The sequence below is a fragment of the Onychomys torridus genome, chromosome 4, assembly GCF_903995425.1.
Source record: "Onychomys torridus chromosome 4, mOncTor1.1, whole genome shotgun sequence".
In the NCBI taxonomy this organism is placed as follows: domain Eukaryota; kingdom Metazoa; phylum Chordata; class Mammalia; order Rodentia; family Cricetidae; genus Onychomys; species Onychomys torridus.
In genome coordinates, this window is record NC_050446.1 from 85,768,909 (window position 1) to 85,788,685 (window position 19,777).

At 36.7% G+C, this 19,777-nt stretch overlaps 1 pseudogene; it reads left to right on the forward strand.

Moving 5' to 3' along the window:
* The first annotated feature begins 922 nt into the window (after positions 1-922).
* LOC118581853 lies at positions 923-2,376 on the forward strand (annotated as a pseudogene).
* The last annotated feature ends 17,401 nt before the right edge of the window (positions 2,377-19,777 follow it).

The window sequence follows — 19,777 nt, forward strand, 5'->3', positions numbered from 1 at the left end:
GGATATTTTCTAAGGACAATAAAGTAGATAACCAGGTAAAAAGAGTAGGAAGGAGATGAGAATGCTGGGTTTAATAATAATAGTTCACTCCAAATTCACCAATTCAATGTAACTTATATGAAAACGTCATTTTATACAAGAGAAGAAGGAAGAAAGGAGGTGAAAGAGAAAAAAGGCAGGGAAATTAGCTTTCATTTATTGATTATTCAGAATGGCATATGAAATCTCACTATCTGGAAATGAAAGCCAGTCAGTCAATAAAGGACAGTAAGTAACATCACAAAGGGTTATGAATAAAATGGTTGTTCACAGATACACTCAAATAGATAAGTCAAAAATCAAGGAAAGATATTACATTAACATTTTCTTTAGCACATGGCTTCTCAAATTATTCCATGAACCTTTTTTTCTCACGTTTTGTAGTAAACTTGGTGTCAGTCTCTTTGGTCCTACAGTCAACATTAGATTTGTGCCCGGCAATTTTGTGTTTATGTTAGAAACATGTCAATAGGTTGTCATTTTGAAATTAGGATGGTCAAGTAAACAAGCCACAACTATGACTCTAATAGTCAGTGAAGAAAATTATTTGATTCCATTTAGAAAGAGCAGATTAAATATTGGAAAAATTCAAAGAGAATATGTGCTACTGATACTTTTAAACAGTATACTCATATTGATACCTATAAACATTGTCTTTTAGATGTGCAAAATTTTGACCCATCATTCTACTTTTAAAACTTTCACTGATTAGACACAATGAACAAATACAAGAAAGATATATTTAACATTTGATTTGGTGCAATGCAAGGATTTCAATTTCAAAATCTTCCACTTAATTGACTCTGAACATTAAGTTGTTACTATTTCAGGAATTCATATTTAGACTCTGTCTCTCTCAACCCATTGGAGCACAATGTGTTAAATGGAAGAAGCAAAACATTCTATGGTGCCTGAGTTTGTTTTTCAGGGATTTTGAAATTCAAGGGAACTACAGATCCTCCTGCTGCCTTTTGCCATTCTCTACCTGATGACTATGGTGGGCAAATTCTTTGTTGTGATATTAATCATCAATGTTATCCACCATGTGGATAATGGGAATTGAACTCAGACCTCTGGAAGAGCAGTCATTTACTATTAACCACTGAGTCATGCAGGGATGACCGGCAACACTAGTGGAAGGCCATGAACTGTAGACTAGTGGCTGTGGAGCCCACAGGGGACTGGACTAGGACCTCTGTATATGGAAGACGGATGTTTGGCTAAAAACTGTTTGCACCCAGGCAGGGAGATCAGGATCTGTCCCTGGTATATGGGCAGGCCTTTGGGAACTTGGTGAGTGTGGTGTGACACCTTGTGCAGCCTTAGTGCAGTGGGGAGGGACTTGGACCTGCCTAGGCTCAGTGTGCCAGGCTCTGCTGACTCCCCATAGAAGACCTTGATTTGTGGACGTAGGGATATGGGGTGGCTAGGGACAGAGTGTTGAAGGATGGGAGGAGGAATGAGGGGGCACATGTGTGTGGTATATAGAGTAGAGAATTTCTTAATAAAGAAAAATGGGGGAAAAATCATCACTGATCATCATCTCCATTCTCCCATGTACTTTCTGTTAGCTAATCTCTCATTTGTTGACTTCTGCCTTTCCTCAGTAAATACACCCAAACTGATTACAGACCTCATTTTCTTTGTGGGGTTCATGAGCCAGATCCTCTATGTGCATTTCTTTGGAGGAGGTGAGATAGTACTTCTTGTAACAATGGCTTATGACCAATATGTGGCCATCTGCAGGCCACTTCACTACACCAGCATCATGGACAGACACAAATGCATCTGGCTTGTTTTGATATCATGGATCATTGGATTTGTGCATGCCATGAGTCAACTGATCCTGATTTTGGAACTACCTTTCTGTGGACCTGGAGTAATAGCTTTTTCTGTGATATTCCTTTGGTGATGAAATTAGCCTGCATGAATACTGATACTCTTGGAATTGTGATAAAAGCTGAGAGTGGTGTTTTAGCAACAACCTGTTTCATTCTCTTGCTGATATCTTACACTTACATTCTATTAACTGTTCAGCTTCACTCTAAAGATGGCTCATCGAAGGCACTCTCTACCTGTACATCCCACATCATAGTGGTTGTGCTATTCTTTGGGCCTGTCATTTTCATCTATTTGTGGCCAGTCAACATCACTTGGGTTGACAAGATTCTTTCTGTGTTTTATACAGTCATCACACCTCTCCTGAATCCTGCCATCTACACACTGAGAAATAAAGATATTAAAAATGCCATAAAAAAAGCTGAGAAATCACATGTGAATTTGGGGATGACTTTTAGACACCTAATCATAAAATTCATTGTGTGTATACTATTTTAACCACAAAGATTGCATATATGACTCACTTCTTCATGGTATTAGTTGCATGAATATATTGTTATGAAAATAACTGTTAAGAAAGTGCATTTGAAAGTCTAATAGTTAGATATTTTTACCTCTTAGAAAGAGTAATAGCTGCATCATATACCTATTTGTGTCTGAAGAGTAGAGGATGAGGTTAATGTTATAAAATAATAATCACCACTCATCACTATGCATGGACACAACACTGTGTGAGTCATTTTAACAGGATTATTATTTGCAATGTTTTCATTGAATTACTTATCAAAATTATTATTTAAAAATATATCATTATATTTCAATCTCAACTCACCACAGTAGATACTGAAGATAATTTTGAGGTATACATCCTCTTATAAAACAAAATGACTTACAAATCAAATCATAATCCTAGTTGCCTCATATTGACATATTCTGTGTCATTTACTAATTTGTACCTATTCGAGTGAATCATTTTTCCCCTTTTTCACTCTATAACTGAAATGGCAGTTTTCATAATATTAGAATAAACTTCCCTCAGTCCACAATTTATTTTATGACCTTAATTTTACTTTATATTATGAAAGTAGGACAATGTGGTAAAAATTTTTATGCTTTTGAAAATATTACATGTATGATAGATATATGGATATACACATATTTACATATATAGAGAAAGACAGTTCATGTTAGTTACCATTTAGTAATGTATGTCATTTGCTGGATAAAACTATATGCATACACATTTACAATAGTTTGATATTTAGTGTATTCCTAAAAAGATATATGTCATAATTTCTTGAATAACCTGTCCTAATATTTCATGAACTATGGTTGCAATAACTCTGTATGTATTTTCTAATAAATTAAAGATGTTCTTATAACATAAACTAATAAAAACTTACAGATACCTGCATTGTGTTTTCCTGAAATCAAATTAGATGTAAGCAAGACTCACTACACACCTTGAGCATATGGGAAATACATTAGGAAATTTTGATATCTTTCTCCTAAAATATTATCTCAGATTTCACATCTAAAATTAAAATCACCAATTTTCTTTTGAAATTTGTACTTTGACACTATCTGCAATAAGCTGATTGCATCTGACTAATGTCCCTGACCTTTATTTCCCTCCCACTCCTCTTTCCCACTTCCCCGGCCAAATGCACACTTGTCCCTTTCTACATTTATGTTTTTTGTTTCTTTTTGTTCTGTTATGTTTTGTTTTTACTCTGTGGCCTACTTGGATTACAAGAGTCATCTCTGTGTCCATTGGTTTGGAATCGTCCCTGGGGAATGGTGAGCTCTTCAGTGGGTTACAACAGAAGAAAATGTCTGAATCATCAAGAGATCACAGTTCAGTAAGGAGATGAGCATAGCATACATCACACTAAGATCTATGAATGACTACTGACAGTTATCTATGTGGGGCCCAGAGTAGGCAGTCTTGGAATCATGACTGCATTGACTGTACCAAGTCTGCTAGATTGTATTTCATAACGTTTTTCACTATTACAGAGATCTTGCATGTATTTACTCTGCCAATCTTCCTCACTTATAAAGTAACACTGATTTCAAATCTACACACAAGTGACTTTCACCTGCCCACAGGCATACTATAAAAATAGAACACCATGAGGACATCTTGATAAACTATAATTAGAATGGAAAATGAGTTCTTATTGCCCATGTGATTTCTAAGAAGATGATTTTAATCAAATTTTAGCAATTCAGTGAAATTGCTTCTATACAATTGGTACATCAGGAAGAAGTATAGTGGAGGCCAGTGGAACAACTTATCAGGTAAAGGAGCTTGCTGCTAAGTTTAATGACCCCAATTCAATGCACAAAATCTACAAGTTAGAGGAAGAAAATCAACTCCCTCAAGATGATTTTTTCTTTTATTGTTGTTGTTTTTTATTCTTCTCACATATACTACATCCTGACTGCAATCTCCCCACCCTCCCTTCCCCCAATTTCTCTTTCCACCTCCTCTTTACCTCACATCCACCCCCTCTATCTTCCCTGAGAAAAGAACATGTGTCCCAGGGACATAATTAAACATGGTATAATAGGCTACAACAATACTAGACATATACCATCATATCAAAGCTGGACCAGGCAAGCCCTGTAGGAAGAAAAGGGTCCCACAAACAGACAAAAGAGTCAGATACAACCCCCACTCCCACTTTAGGACTCCCTAGCTACTCAGCCATAACATATATGTAGAAGATCTAGGTCAGACTGTTATAGGCTCCCTGATGTCCCAGAGCCCTCTTGAGTTTCAGTCACATGATTCTGTAGGTGGTGTTCTTGTGGTGTCTCTGTACCCTCTAGTTTCTCTTATGATTCCTCCTCGCACGCAGAGAACCATAGCTTTCTTTTATAAGCTGCTTTCATCATGATGTGTTGTCATAGCAATAGAAAAGTAACTGAACAATCAGACTGAAATTTGAAGGATTTGTGTTAACTATGTATACTGAATATTAGCTGCTTACACATATTTTAAATATACCAGTTCTGGGTATTAGAAAACCTAGTTCTAAATCAGATGGAAACAAATACAATCTCTTGTGGGTCATAAATTTTATTTTACTTTAAGAAGTACCCTCTTAGGTTGGGGATTTAGCTCAGTGGTAGAGCGCTAGCCTAGCAAGCGCAAGGCCCTGGGTTCAATCCTCAGCTCTGGAAAAAAAAAAAAGAAAAAAGAAGTACCCTCTTCTTATGCAGGAAGGCAGTCATGTATAATGTTAATAACAGAGTAACAAAATGAAGATAATTTTCAGAAAATAAAAGAGTCCTAAGTAACTCCAGACTGAAGTCTTTTCAGTGTATCCATAGATAGTCCATGTCTAAACACAAAATATTTTACTTCTGTGATCTGCATCCTGAAGCAGCCATAAGCCCTCCAGGCCCCCTCCGCCCCCGCCTGCGCCTTTCCTCCAGTCTTGCAACTAGTCTTCTTGCTGAATACTCTAAGCCAGCACACCTGGGGTGTGGACACCACTGCACATTGTAGAGGGTATGTCTCCATCTTTTGCTAGTAATATGAAACCTGAAACAAAATGTAATGGCTTTGGAAGTGTTTATAGTTAAAGGAGGTGGTGGATAAAAATTGTGCTTCATGGTACTTGATGGAAATATATGAAGAACTAAATATTTTATGGAAAAATTACATCATCTTACAATAAATTATAGGAATAGAGTTTCTTAGTTCTTAGAAATATAGGTGAATTAAATTTCATTTAATTCCTACTTCCTTTTACTGGTGAGATGAATCAGTGGGTAAAGAGACTTTTGATACATGAAGTTTCCTGGCATATGAAAATCGGAAATGTTTTGAAAAATAGTATGCTTGTAATTTCCATTATATTTTTATTAAATTATCATTTTAAAACTATTACAAGTTTTTGGCACATTCTAAACTAGGCATACATACTGTATTTTGGTTAAGCACTCATTATTTATTTTCCCGAATTTCATGTAGTCCATTTTCTATTATTCCATCACATACCCTGTACTTTTCATGAATTTTGCTGTTAATCCATGGATTAGACCTCTGGGAATTGATAGTTTCATAACTCTGTGATATCTTTATTAGTGCAGTATGATATTCTGTTTTATTCAGGACATCAAATATATTAGAAAATATAGATTTTAAGACAATGTTTACATCATGGATGTTCCTGTTGTCATTTATCATATCTGATTGTTATAGACTTTCACATTTGGCTAAATTAACTTGTTACATATAATATCCCTCCTTTGTCTTAATTTGGGAGGCAGATGTGTGATTTGACAATTAATAACTGGAATTTTGATATTTTCTAACAGCATCCCAGGATTAAGATTCTTGTCTACTTGATGAAATACTACTAATACATAGCTCCAAAAGCCTTTTCTTTACCTTTTGTTTTTATTATTTCACTTGTAATCAGAAGCTGATAATTTAAAAATTCCATTTAAGACAACTTAAAGAAATGATTTTTCAATATTTCTTGTTCTTTATTATTATTAATCTAGAACTCAATTAGAAAATGTATTAATTCATACATATTATTCATGTCCTATGATCAATGTAGTAATAGACTTTTAATAATATTTTGTTTTATCAAAATTTTATACAATATGCTTCAAATTTCAAAAAGTTGATAGATGCATCGAAGGATGAGTTAACATAGTCATATTGACAGCCTGTATCTTTAGATGGACAGATCCATACGTATTGAATTAAATGAATTAAATAGGAGAAAAAAAGGAGATAATGATATCATTCACACATGTCAGTTAAGAGAATATAACATGGAAGGCTGGAGAGATGGCTCAGAGGTTAAGAGCACTGGCTGCTCTTCCTGAGGTCCTGAGTTCAAGTCCCTGCAACCACATGGTGGCTCAGAGCCATCTATAATGAAATCTGGTGCCATCTTCTAGAATGCAGGCAGAATACTGTATAATAATAAATAGATAAAATCTTTAAAAAAATATGACATGGAGACAGAAAAATTAAGAGTGGAAATCTAAGGTAATTATTTAGCAACTATATGAATGTAAGTATATGAAATGCATATACTTAGCTTAGAAAAAATAATACCTGATCCAGATATAAAATTAAGGTTGTTTCACTGAAAATATAACATAATATTCATAATTTGATGAAATAGAACTTCTGTGATAGTGAAAGAGAGATACCCTATAATAGAGGCCAAAAACTAATAGGTAGAAAAGTATAAGAACAATGCAATGATAAAGAACCTCAATTCTGCAATGATGTCAATTAATTAATGTCAAAAGACTTAAAGTGATTATTTCATAGTATATCTAGGATTATTGTCAAGGTCCACAAGAATATACAGTAGATTACAGCTGTAATTCATAAGGTCAACCCAGCAGACAAATAACTATGTGATGGAGGAATCTCAATAAGCAAGACTTACAATACCATTGCCTATGAATAACTGTCTGCTTCTGTCTGTAATTCTCTTGTGAGTTACCATAATTCTCTCTAAAATAGCTGTGGGAGCCTTCCCACAGCTCTTGGCCATGTGTTCTCCACTTATCAGGCACAGTTAACTCCTGTGAATTGACAGAAGGATGACTTCTGTTTTTTTTTTTTTTTTCCCAAGACGTTTCACAGTATTTTTATATAAAAGTCACAGACAATCTCTTTTTTTTTTTTGTTGGGGGTTGGTCATGTTTTATTAGGAATGGTTTTTTAATTAAGAAAAAAAATATTCATTTTACATGCAATCACAGATCCCCTCTTCCCTCCTTCTGCCCCTCCAGCCTCTCCCTCCCAAGACCCCTCCCATTCCCTTCTACAAGAAGGTAAGGCCTCCAATGGGGAGGTACATTTAGTAGAGGCTAGTCCAAGCCCCTCCCCCTGCCTCAAGGCTATGCAAGGTGTCCCATCAAGGTAGTGGGCTCCAAAAATACTGCTCATGCACCAGGGATGGATTCTGATCCCACTGACAAAATAGTAGCCTACAGAATAGAGAAAGATCTTCACCGTGCCCACATTTGACAGAGGGCTGATTGTCAAAATACATAAAGAACTCAAGAAACTAGACATCAAAATAAATAATAATCCAATTAAACACTGAGTAAGAGATAAGAACAGAGAATTCTCAACAGATGAAGCTCAAATGGCCAAGTAACATTTAAACAAATACTCTACATTCTTAATCATCAGAGAAATGCAAAATAAAACTCCTTTCAGATTCCTGCTTTTTTTTTTTTTTGGTCTCTTTGAGATGGGGTTTCTCTGTGTAGCTTTGCACCTTTCCTGGATCTCGCTTGGTAGACCAGGCTGGCCTCGAACTCACAAAGATCTGCCTGCCTCTGCCTCATGAGTGCTGGGATTAAAGATGTGCGCCACCGTTGCCTGGCCTCAGATTCCTTATTAACCTTTCAGAATGGCTAAGATAAATACTGCAAATGACAGCTCATGCTGCCTAGCAACTGGAATGCTGCTCCATTCCTGTTGGGAGTACAAACATGGACTGCCACTATGGAAAACAATATGGTGCTCCTCACAAAATTGTGAATCAATCTACCTCAGGAACCAGCTATACTACTTTATGGCAATACCCAAAGACACTCAATCATATCACAAGGACACTTGCTCAATTCATAGCAGGTTTATTTATAATATCCAGAATCTGGAAACAACCTAGATGTTCTCTATCAAAGAATGGATAAAGAAAATGTGATATATTTCCACAATGAGTATTAATCAGCTATTAAAAATTTGACATCCTAAAATTAAAAAACAAATGGATAGAACTAGAAAAAAATCATCCTGAATGAGGTAACCCAGAAAGAGAAACATGGTATGTACTCACTTATAAGTGGATATAGCTTTAAAGTAAAGGATAATATGATATGATCCAAAGACTCAGAGAGGCTAGGTAACAAGGAGGGATCAAAGGATACATTCAGAATTCCCAGAGAAAAAGAAATTGCTGCAAGGTGTTTTTTCTGTACATTGTGAATATGTTTTATTGCTATTTGTTAATAAAGAAGCTGCTTTGGCCAATAGCAAGGCAGAATAGAGCCAAGCAGAAAAATCCAAGCACTGGGACAGAAAGAAGGGCAGAGTCAGGAGCATAGGTCAGCTTGCCACCTCAGAAGCCAGATGTATTAGAATGCAGGTAATCTCCTTTGCCAATGCATTCAAGACTATTTCCTACTTTCTCTTCTATCAGGTTCAAAGTAACTGGATTTATGTTGAGGTCTTTTATCCACTTGGACTTAAGATTTGTGCATGGTGTGAGATATGGATCTATTTGCAGACTTCTACATGTTAACAACCAGTTATGCCAGCACCATTTGTTGAAGATGTTTTCTTTTTTTCCATTGTACAGTTTTGGCTTCTTTGTCAAAATTTACATGATCATGAGTGTGCGGTTTAATATAAGGGTCTTCGATTCGATTCCATTGGCCTACATGTCACTTTTTATCCCAGTACAAAGCTGTTTTGATTACTATACCTCTGTAGTAGTGCTTAAGGTTGGGTATCATGATGCCTCCAGAGGGTGTTTATTGTACAGGATTCTATTGGCCATCCTGGGTTTTTTGTTTTTCCATATGAAGTTGAGTATTATTCTTTACAGGTCTGTGAAGAATTGTGTTGGTAATTTGATGGGGATTGCATTGAATCTGTAGATTGCTTTTGGAAGACTGCAATTTTTACTATGGCAATCCTGCCTATCAATGACCATGGAAGATCTTTCCATTTTCTGACATTTTCTTCAATTTCATTTTTCTGGGACTTAAAGTTCTTGTCATATAGGTCCTTCACATGCTTAGTTAGAGTAAACCCAAGGTATTTTATGTCAATTGTGGCTATTGTAAAGGGTGATGTATCTCTGATTTCCTTCTCAGCCTCTTTGTCAATTTTATGTAGGAAGACTACTGATTTTTTGAGTAGATCTTGTATCCTGCTATGTTACTGAAGGTGTTTATAAGCTGTATCAGTTCCTTGGTTGAATTTTTGGGGTCACTCAGGTATACTGTCATGTCATCTGAAAAGAGGGAAAGCTTGACTTCTTCCTTTCCAATTTGTATCCCCTTTATCTCCTCATGGAGAACACTTCATGAATACAACACCAGTAGCACAGACACTGGGAGAAACAATCAATCAATGGGACCTGTTGAAACTGAGAAGCTTTTGTAGAGCCAAGGACACAGCCAACAAGACAAAGCAACAGCCTACAGAATTAGAAAAGGTCTTCACCAACCCCACATCTGACAGAGGGCTGATATCCAGAATATATAAAGAACTCAAGAAATTAGACAACAAAATTCCCAACAGTCCAATTAAGAAATGAGCTATAGAACTAAACAGAGAATTCTCAAAAGAGGAAGCTCAAATGGCTGAACGATATTTAATGAATTGTTCACATTCCCTAATCGTCAGGGAAATGCAAATCAAAATGAGTTGGAGATACCACCTTACATCTGTCAGAATGGCTAAGATTAAAAACACTGAAGACAGTTTATGCTGGAGAGGATATGTAGCAAGGGGATTTGTTCTCCACTGTTGGTGAGAATGTAAGCTTGTACAGCCACTTTGGAAATCAATATGGTGCTTCCTTAGAAAATTGGGAATCCATCTCCCCCAAGACCCAGCTATAGCACTCTTGGGAATATACCCAAGGAATGCTCATTCATACCACAGGGGAATTTGCTCAGCTATGTTCCATTTTTTATAATAGCCATAAATTGGAAACAACCTAGATGCCCTTCAACTGAAGAATGGATAAAGAAAATGTGGGACATATAAGCAAAGGACTACTTCTCAGCAGAGAAAAACAATGACATCACAAGGTTAGAAGGCAAATGGATGGATCTAGAAAAAAATCATCCTGATTGAGGTAACCAGACTCAGAAAGACAACAACAGAAATCATACAATCTCATGGAAACTGAATAATGCTCAACTGAATCACCAATGGGTTAAGGAAGAAATAAAGAAAGTAATTAAAGACTTCCTAGAGATCAATGAAAATGAATACACCACATACCCAAACCTATGGGATACTATGAAAGCAGTGCTAAGAGGGAAATTCATAGCACTGAATGCCCATATAAAGAAGGTGGAGAAATCTCATGCTAGTGACTTGACAGCACACATAAATGCCCTGGAACAGGAAGAAGCAAAGTCTCCCGGGAGGAACAGACGCCAGGAAATTATCAAATTGAGAGCTGAAATCAATAAAATGGAAATAAAGAGAACAATACAAAGGATTAATGAAACGAAGAGTTGGTTCTTTGAGAGGATCAACAAGAAAGACAAGCCCTTATCCAAACTAACCAAAAGACAGAGAGAGAGAGCATCCAAATTAACAAAATCAGAAAAGAAATAGGGGACATAACAACAGACAATGAGGAAATTCAGAGAATCATCAGGTCATACTTCAAAATCCTCTACTCCACAAAACTGGAAAATCTAAGGAAATGGATAATTTTCTGGATAGGTATCACACACGTAAGTTAAATCAAGACCAGATAAACCATTTAAACAGTCCAATAACACTTAAGGAAATAGAATCAGTCATTAAAAGTCTTCCAACCAAAATAAGCCCTGGACCTGATGGTTTCACTGCAGAATTCTACCAGATCTTCAAAGAAGACTTAATACCAATACTCTTTAAATTGTTCCACAAAATAGAAGCAGAAGGTATATTACCAAACTCCTTCTATGAAGCTACAATTACCCTGATCCCTAAACCAAACAAAGATGCAACAAGAAAGAGAACTACAGACCGATCTCCCTCATGAACATTGATGCAAAAATACTCAATAAAATTCTGGCAAACAGACTCCAAGAACACATTAAAACAATTATCCACCATGATCAAGTAGGCTTCATCCCAGGGATGGAAGGGTGGTTCAACATATGAAAGTATGTCAATGTAATAAACCATATAAACAAACTCAAAGAAAAAAAACCACATGATCATCTCACTAGATGCAGAAAAGGCATTTGACAAAATCCAACACCCCTTGTTGATAAAGGTCTTGGAGCAATCAGGAATACAGGGAACATCCCTAAACATAATAAAGGCAATCTACAGCAAACCAACAGCCAACTTCAAATTAAATGGAGAGAAACTCAAATCAATACCACTAAAATCAGGAACAAGGCAAGGCTGCAGATGACATGTTAGTATACATGAGTGACCCCAAAAATTCAACCAAGGAACTGATACAGCTAATAAAAACCATCAGCAACATTGCAGGACACAAGATCAACTCAAAAAAAATCAGTAGCCCTCCTATATACAGTAGACAAACAGGCTGAGAAGGAAATCAGAGATACATCACCCTTTACAATAGCCAAAAATGATATAAAATACCTTGGGGTTACTCTAAGCATGTGAAAGACCTATATGAAAGAACGTTAAGTCCCTGAAAAAAGAAATTGAAGAAGATGTCAGAAAATGGAAAGACCTCCCATGCTCCTGGATAGGCAGGATTAACATAGTAAAAATGGCGATCTTACCAAAAACAATCTACAGATTCAATGCAATCCCCATCAAATTACCAACACAATTCTTCACAGATCTGGAAAGAATAATACTCAACTTCATATGGAAAAACAAAAAACCCAGGATAGCCAAAAGAATCCTGTACAATAAAACAACCTCTGGAGGCATCACAATCCCCGACCTCAAGCTCTACTATAGAGGTACTGTAATAAAAACAGCTTGGTACTGGCATAAAAACCAACATGTGACTCAATGGAATTGAATTTAAGACCCTGACATTAATCTGCACACCTATGAACATAAAATTTTTGACAAAGAAGCCAAAAATGTACAATGGAAAAAAGAAAGCATCTTCAACAAATGGTGCTGGCATAACTGGATGTCAATGTTTAGAAGGCTGCAAATAGATCCATATCTGTCACCTTGCACAAAACTTAAATCCAAGTGGATCAAAGACCTCAACATAAATTCAGTTACTCTGAACCTGATAGTAGAGAAAGTAGGAAGTACTCTTGAATGCATTGGCACCAGAGATCACTTTCTAAATACAACACAAGTAGCACAGACACTGAGAGAAACAATCAATCAATGGGACCTGTTCAAACTGAGAAGCTTTTTTAGAGCAAAGGACACAGCCAACAAGACAAAGTGACAGCATACAGAATGGGAAAATTACATTGACAGCCTTGATCTTTAGATAGACAGATCCATAAGCATCATATAAAATGACAATGACTTATACATGAGAAAACAGAGACAGCATATCATTCACACATGTAAATTAAGGAAATATGGAAAAGGGAGTCAAAAATTGACTATGGAAATCCAGAGGAAGGAATAGGTTAAAGAATTACTTGAAAGTAAATACATAAAATCAATAGCTACTTGTTTGAAAAAGCAGTATCTGACCCCAATAAAAATGTTGTTTCTGCCAAGATCCACAGCCAAGCACTGGACTGAACTCCAGGAGTCCAATTGAAGAGAGAGAAGAGGGACTAAATGAACAAGTTGGGGGTGGGGGGTCAAGATCATGATGGAGAAACCCACAGAGACAACTGACCCGAACTTGTGGGAGCTCATGGACTCTAGACCAACAGTAAGGGAGCCTGCATAGGGCCAACCTAGGCCCTCTGCCTGTGTGACACTTGTGAAGCTTGGTCTATTTGTGGGTCCCCTAGCAGTAGTTGTGGGAGCTCATGGACTCTAGACCAACAGTAAGGGAGCCTGCATTGGGCCAACCTAGGCCCTCTGCCTATGTGACACTTGTGAAGCTTGGTCTATTTGTGGGTGCCCTAGTAGTGTGAATAGTATCTGTTCCTGCATGGAACCTAATTTTGGAACCTAATGTCTATGGTGGGATGCCTCACTCAGTCGTGATGCAGGGAGGAAGACCTTGGTCCTGCCTCAACTTAATATACCATAATTTGTTGACTTCCCATGGAAGGCCTTTCCCTTTTTGAGGAATAGATGGAGAGCCACTAGAAAGGAGCTGGGAGGGGGTAACATGAGGGGAGGAGGCAGAGGACACTGTGGTGGTTATGTAGAATATATAAAAGAAATAAAAAAATAAGGTTTCACTAATAAATATTAAGGTTGATTCACTGAAAATTAACATAATTTTGCTCATGATTAGAGGAAAAACAATTTCTGTTGGTGACAGAAGAGAGACACAAAACATAAAGACATCAAGAAGGGAAATGTCAGAATGTTAGTAATCAAGCAATGATAAATAATAACAAATTTTGCAATTATGTCAATAAAAGTAAGATTGAAATTGATTACATAGGGTATTGAAAATCACAGTTATTTTTCTCTAAAAAATATCTGTAGAAAGAAAATACACTTGAAGGAATAGAGGGTGATGATAGTCTTACCAGCAAGAAGTTGGAAAGAAAGAACTAATTAGAATGCACAGAGAAACCAAGGACTGAAATATTTGTTTGTTTACTTGCTTTTTTTTCTTCTTTTTATTCAATATTTATCATGCAATTTGTTCTAATCATGATTTTTTTCTACACGAACAATACCCATAACCTACTCACATATCCACCAATCCACTACCACCTCCTTTCTTTTTCCCTCTCAGTAAAACAAACAGGCAAAAAAAAAAAGGGAAAGAAAAAACAACATAAAAGATAGAAAAAAAGGAAAATGCAAAAGAAACACATAAATGTATATAAAAACACAAAACCAGAAACTATAGTTTACAAGCAAAAGACGAGTAAGACAAAAATATCCAAACAAAGCAAAATGAGACAAAAAGTCTACAAAACTATCATTGAGTTCATTTTGTGTTGGTCATCTACTGCTGGACTTTGGGCCTACCCTTATGTATAGTTAATATACCCAGTGAGACTCCATTGGAGTAAACTAAATTTTCATTTGCAAGCTGATGCCAATATGAGATAGATTTTTGTTTAGGGTTGGGAACATGTCTCTCCTTACCACATCAGCATTAGAACCCCATCGTATTTTAACTTCTGTAGGCCTGTACATGTTGACCAAGTCATTATGAGTTCATAAGCATCTCTCCCCTAGTTGTTCCTGGAAGACACTGTTTCCTTAGTGGTATCTATCCTCTCTGGCTCTTGAAATCTTTATGCCTCCTCTTTAACATAGATCTATGCGACCTAAGGCGTGGGGGTTGATAAAAACATCCCATTTTAGAACTAGTGTTCCAAAGTCTTACACTGTCTGCACACTGTCCAGTTGTGGGTCTCTGTGTTAGTTGCCATGTATTCCAAGAAGCTTCCTTGATTATGGCTGAACAATGTACTTATGAGTGTAGCAGAATGTCATTAGATATCATTTTATGGCCACATTCCCTTAGAAGAGCAATAGTATTTTGTTTTCCCTCAGACTCTGAACTATGTGGTCTTAAATCCTTGGCCACCTGAGCAGTGTTGGTAATGGGTTCCATCTCACGGAGTGGACCTTAACTCCAATCAGATACCGGTTGGTTAAACACACAAGTGTTGAGCATCTTTTGCATTAGTACATCTTACTATTAGATTGAAAAGTTTGTAGCTGGGTGGTGTTTCCTTTCTCACTTAGGAGTAAGAGGAGTATTTTCCTGCACCTTGAACATTAGTCTGTAGGGATGAAGACTGTAGGAAGAAAACAACTGGATTTCTCTATGTTTAATGGGTTGTGTAGGTGTTGTCTTCAACAATAGTACCATATCATCAATTTGAAGATAGTTACCTTAGAAATAGCCTGGGTTGAATTTGTCATTCCTGTCCCTTCCTATGTCCATTCATAAATATCTATTATATTTCCCCTTCCTAGAGGAATACACTCTATACATAACATATGTGGTTATCTGGAGCTCCATCTGGGTCCTGCCCGAGGCTCTCTGCATCCACTTCCATCAGTAATTGGATGACAGTTCCAAGATGACTGCTAGGGTGTTTAGTCACCTGATCAGACTAGGTCAGATCAGGCCCTCCCTCGACCATTTCCAGCAGTCTACAGAAGATATATCATTGTGGATTTCTGGGGACCTCTCGAGCACTCTGCCTATTCCTGTTCTCATGTGGTCTTCATTTATCATGGTCTGTTAGTCCTTGTTCTTCCTTTCTGTTCTTGATCCAGCTGGTATCTCCTGCTCCCCTAAGCTTTCTTTCCCTCAAATCTTGCCTTTCATTACTCCCACTGTCGTCTAGGTTGTTCATGTAGATCTCATCCATTTCTCTGTCTTTGGGTGATCCCTGGGTCTTTCCTAGGGTCCCGTTTTCTAGGTAGCCTCCCAGGTGTCCATCTGTCGAGAAGGAGGAAGGACTACAAGAGCATGTATTGTTGAATCCAAGATTGCAAAATGCACAGGGACAAATAGCCAATCGAATGGAAGCACATGAATTATGAACCAACCGCTGTGAGCCCCCAGCTGGATCAGGCCCTCTGGATAAGTGAGACAATTGAATAGCTTGATCTGTTTGGGAGGCATGGAGGCTGTGGGATCTGGACCTGTCCTTGGTGCATGTGCTGGCTGCCTGGAACCTTGGGCTTACACAGGAACTCATGCTCCGCCTGGAAGGGGGGGCCTGGATCTGCCTGTACTAAATAAACAAGGTTTAAATGAGTCCCCAGGGGTATCTTGGTCCTAGAGTACATGGGAATGGAGGGGAGGAACTGGGGGAAAGGTGGGGGTGGGAGCAGGAGGGGGAGGACAAGGGAACCCATGGCTGATGTATAAAATTAAAACACATAATAATAATAATAATAATAATAATAATAATAATAATAAACATGTGGTTATATGGATTGTAGCTTGCTTATCAAAGATTTAACAGCTAACATATGTGTATAAGTGAATACATACTATATTTATCTTCTTAGGTCTGGGTTAGCTCTTCTAGTTCCATCCATTTACCTGAAAATTCAAGATTTTAATTTTTAATTGTATAAATGTACTAAATTTTTACTATTCATTCACCCATCTAGGTTGTCTCTAGTTTCTGACTGTTATGAATGGAGTAGTAATGAACATGGTTGAGCAAGTATCTTAGTACCATGATGAAGCATCCTTTGAGTATATGCCCAAGAGTGTAAAAGTTGTATCTTGAGATAGATCTATTCCCAACTTTCTGAGGAACCACCACACTGTTATTCATAGTGGCTGTTTGAGTTTGCATTGCCACTAACAATGGATTAGTGTTTCACTATTCCCACATCTTCCTCATCATGAGCTGTCATTTGTTTTATTGATTTAACTATTTAACTGCTGTAAGATGAAGTCTCAAAGTAGTTTTTATTTACATTTCTCTGATTAGTAATGGTTGTATTGTTCTTAAGAGCTTCTCAGCCATTTATGTTTCATTTTTTTGGGAACTCTCTGTTTAGATCTGTGTCTCCCTTCCATTTTTTTGTTTGTGTTTTCAACATACAGTTTCATTTAGTACTCTAGATATTGCAAATTAATTATCTGTCTGATGTGTAGTTGAGAAAAATATTTTCCCACTCTGTAGCTTTCTGCTTTATTAAAATGATGATGTCCTTAGCCATACAGAAGATTTTTAGTTTCACAAAGCCCAATGTACTAATTGTTGTTCTTATTGACCAAGGTATTGGTGTTCTATTCAAAAAGTCTTTTTCTGTTCCAATGAGTTTAAAGCTATTTCTCACTTTCTCCTTGGTCAGTTTTAGTGTATCTGGTCTTTGATTTCATTCTTGATCTATTTGAAGTTGAGATTTGTGTGAATGTATTTGCATTCTTCTCTATGAAACTATCCAGTATGCCAGTTTTTTTCCAGTGTGTATTTCATACTTCTTTATCTAAACTCAAGTGTTCACAGGTATGTGGATGAATGTCTGTTTCTTCAATCTGTTTCCATTGATTAACATATCTGTTTTTGTGCCAAAACTATGCTGTTTTAACTGTTACAGCTCTATAATAAAATTTGAGGTAAGGGATGTTGAAACATCCAGTAGCTTAGGAGGTCTTTCCACTTTCTGATATTATCTTCAAATTTATTTCTTCAATATCTTAAATCTTATTATACAAGTCTTTCACTTGATTGGTTAGAATAGCTCAAGATATATATATTTTTTGAGGCTACTGTGAAAGGTATTGTTTCCCTGATTTCTTTCTTAGTACATTTGCATTTGTATAGAGGACAACTACATGGCTCTTTGTTTTGTTTTGTTTTGGTTTGGTTTGGTTAGGGTTTGTATTAATTTTGTATCCTGTTACTTTGATGAAAGTGTTTCATGGTGGAATTTCTAGTTTCACTTGTGTGTACTATCATGTATCATCTGCAAATAAACATACTTTGACTTTATCCCTTCCTATTTAACTCCTTTGACCTCTTTTGTTCTAGCTAAGACATCAAGTACTATATTGAACAGATATTGAGAGATGGACAACTCTGTCATGTTACTAAATTTGAATTGCTTTGAATTTCTTTCCGTTTATATTGATATTGTGTGTGGGCTTGCTGTAAATCACCTTAATTATGTTACAATATGTCCCAATTATGCCTGTCACCTCAGGGTATTTATTAATAAAGGGGTGTTGGATTTTGCTAAAGGTCTCTTTCTGCATCTAATGAGATGATCATGTAGTTTATATCTTTAGTTTATACACATGCTAGATTAGATTTTTTTTGTTCATATGACTTTAATCATCCCTGACTAACTGGGATGAACCCTAATTGATCATGGTAAATGAGCTTTTTGATGTATCTTAGAGTCAGTTTATGAGTATTTTATTGAAAATTTTTATATCTATTTTCATAAAGATATTTGTCTGTAATTCTTTCTTTGTTTGGCTTTCATGTGGTTTAGATATTAGAGTAACTGTGACCTCATAAAAAGAATTGGTTGGTACTGATGCACACCTTTAATCCTAGCAATTATAAGGCAGAGGAGGGCTGATCTCTGAGACTGAGGACAACCTAGTCTACAAAGTGAGTACCAGGACAACCAGGACTACACAGAGAAACCTGAATCAAAAAAACAAAACACGGGAAAAAAAAGACAAAAACAAACAAAAAAGAATTGATAATGTTCCTTCTGTTTCTATTTCATAGAATAATTTGAGGAGTATTAGTGTTAATTTGTATGTTAATCAGACTCACAGGCTTTATGAGACTGGAATGTTTAACTCTTCCCTCTACATCTGAGGGTGAGCCTATGGGACAGGGACTTCTACATATTCTCATGCCACATCCACACCCTATTTACTTTCCTTTGATTTCATGCTATCCTCATCATTCTTCCTAATTCCTTCTTCTCCTAGTCTTCCTTCTTCTTCCAATTTTATGACTTGCACCTGTCCAAACACAGTGTCTCACTGGTGTTATTAAATCTGCAAACGGAAATCTTCAATATTATTCAATTTTAAAACAAGATTCAGTAGTCTTTCAGGTACAAACTAGTATTCTTTGATGTTAAAATAAATACAAAGAGTTGGACCATATTTTCAGTGAGCTGTAATACAAAGGCACATATAGGAGCAAATTATGGGCTGACATCAAAGCAATAAAACATGTAAGTGTGCCTCACAGAAATGGCTGATGAACCAGGAAGAAGAGAATTTTACATAAAAGTGGGACATCTGAACTGGGTTGCAAAAGCAGAATAGGAGCACACCAAACTCCCCAGGTGTAGGAAGCCCAGGAAACTAACCGCAAAGCACAGATCTTTCATGTGAAGGAGACCAGAACAGATGTTCTCTGTTACCATCAGTCCCATCTTTGTCCCAAAAGACTCTTAGTGGCAGGTGTCTTTCCCTACTCCCTTTGTTCAACAGATGGGCTGAGAAGAATTTAGAGGAATCTAAAAAACAAGGAATGTCCCTCATTCTACTCCAGACTTTTCCATCTACTCACATCCATACATGCTATAAAGTCTTCAAAGAGTGTGGGCATGAGAACACAGAGTCTTCTGCATCTCTTCAGGTCTTCT